General features: G+C 48.2%; 1 non-coding gene across 1 annotated transcript; it reads right to left on the reverse strand.

The window, feature by feature from the left end:
• Positions 1–1,867: 1,867 nt before the first annotated feature.
• Positions 1,868–1,942, reverse strand: Trnas-cga (transfer RNA serine (anticodon CGA)). The gene has a single exon. It is a non-coding gene; the product is annotated as a tRNA-Ser (tRNA).
• Positions 1,943–2,462: the final 520 nt, after the last annotated feature.

Consider the following 2,462-nt stretch of genomic DNA (forward strand, 5'->3'; position numbering starts at 1 on the left):
AACGCACGTCCTCACTCTCCGGCAGCTCGCAGCCGAATGAGACAAAGAGCGTTTTGAAGCTAACACCCCCCTCCACTTAGCCCAGCCGGTTACAACACGCCGTGGTGTACCGTTGCGTCAGAAAAAAATTGGTCGCATTACTTATGAAACATAACAAAACACTCTCTAAGACAAAAACAAGATACGGACATTCAAGGAGTTACCCGAATTGGAGGGAAATCGGTAGATGTTATGTACATGTAGTGACAAACAAATGATAACGATTTCAGAAAACTGGATGATTTATTCGAGAGAAAGAGCTTCACAAACTGAGCACGTTAGTAACTCGTTGGTCCACCTCTGTCCCTTATGCAAACAGTTACTCAATGCAAGCAGTTTATTCTTCTTGGCACTCAAGGATAGACTTCTCGAATGTCCTCCTGAGGGATACCGTGCCAAATTCTGTCCAGTTGTGGTGTTAGAGCGTCCAACTTTCGAGATGGTTGGAGCGCCCTGCCCATAATGTTCCAAACGTTCTCAATTGGGAAAGATCCGGAGACCCTGCTGGCTGAGGTAGAGTTGGCAAGCATGGAGACAAGTAGTGGAAACTCCTGCCGTGTGCTTGCTTAAAGGCCAGAGGTGGATCAGCGCGTTATTGGCTTGCTCCATTTGTGATGCTATTTCTCTTGAATGAAACATCAACTTTTCCCGAAATTGTAATCATTTTTTTTGTCTGCACATGTACATCGCATCTACCGATTTCTGTCCCATTCGGATAATTTCGTCGTCGTGCGTCTTTTCTTCTCGTTGGAGTGCATTAATTTAAAAGATGCTGTGTAATGGAGCCCTAGAGCTTTCTTGAGCTTTCGGCCTGCGTATTGTTATAACAGAAATATGCAATTGGGGACCATACTTTGAGGTTTGAGCAAAGCAATGTTTACGTTGAAGTGAATACCCCTAGCTGCTTACAGGCGTTGATATAAGTTAACGGGGACAGTTGAAAATGTGTGCCCCGACCGGGACTCGAACCCGGGATCTCCTGCTTACATGGCACACGCTCTATCCATCTGAGCCACCGAGCACACAAAGGATAGTGCGATTGCAGGGATTTATCTCTGGCATGCCTTCCGTGAGACTCACATTCGCAACTTATTGTCCCGCACTGTATTCATAGTACCCCTGCCCATTATATTCATTACTCGTGGCTTGTTGCCGATTCCCGAAAAAACAGATACCATCTTCATATATATAAAACAATGTTTGTTCTCGTACACTGTTATCCATTTTTTCGGAGTTTCTGTTGGTAGATTACAGTTTTCATACAGTTCTGTCTCAGTACTGACCAAAGAGGTAGCCTACTTGTATGGTGACTCGCGGACATCGATGGGCTTGCGCTTGTCTACTTCACATGAGATACCTAATGATACCTGTGGTCACTTCTATGACACTGTTTTGTATTAGTGGAGCTCACTTGTAGAATAACGGCTGCCACCGTGACGAAGTGTGTGAGCTCAGTAGCAGGTAGAGAACCGAAGCAAAAATGCAATGAGAATGTATTTGAGTCGTCGAGCAAATATGCACCCCTGGAGATCAGGCGGCAGCTACGTCCACAGATTAGTTCACTTTATGTGTTACTAAGAGCCGGCCGGAGTGGCCGAGCGGTTCTAGGCGCTGCAGTCTGGAACCGCGCGACCGCTACGGTCGCAGGTTCGAATCCTACGTCGGACATGGATGTGTGTGATGTCCTTAGGTTAGTTAGGTTTAAGTATTTCTAAAGTCTAGGGGACTGATGACCTCAGAAGTTAAGTCCCATAGTGCTCAGAGCCATTTGAACCATTTTTGTTACTAAGAGACTTTAGGGTGAAACTTCCTGGCAGATTAAAACTGTGTGCCGGACCGAGACTCGAACTCGGGACCTTTGCCTTTCGCGGGCAAGTGCTCTACCAACTGAGCTATCCAAGCACGACTCACGCCCCGTCCTCACAGCTTAACTTCCGCCAGTACCTCGCCTCCTACCTTCCAAACTTTACAGAAGCTCTCCTGCCAACCTTCTTTCGGAAGTGCTAGTCCTGCATGGTGTGAATCGTGCTTGCGTAGCTCAGTTGGTAGAGCACTTGCCTGCGAAAGGCAAAGGTCCCGAGTTCGAGTCTCGATCCGGCACACAGTTTTAATCTGACAGGAAGTTTCATATCAGCGCACACTCCGCTGCAGAGTGAAAATCTCATTCTGGAGACTTTGGGGTGTTTGCCTTCCATTTACAGAAGACTCTTGTAGGTGGCGCTTAGTTAGGCCCGGGTTCTGCTGGACGGACAGGCGCAGCTTCATTTCGCGAACAGCTGCCTGCCGGCACAAACAAACACGCCGGCAGACGGCGTCTTCACAGGGCTGCCCGGCTACCGGAACAAACCGGCTGGGCCACGTCCGTCGGCAGCGTTGCGTAACTCACCTCTCAGCTCAAGTACTCGCGTGATGTGCAAGCACGC

The sequence above is a fragment of the Schistocerca nitens genome, chromosome 1 (genome assembly GCF_023898315.1).
Source record: "Schistocerca nitens isolate TAMUIC-IGC-003100 chromosome 1, iqSchNite1.1, whole genome shotgun sequence".
NCBI classification, from domain to species: Eukaryota; Metazoa; Arthropoda; class Insecta; order Orthoptera; family Acrididae; genus Schistocerca; species Schistocerca nitens.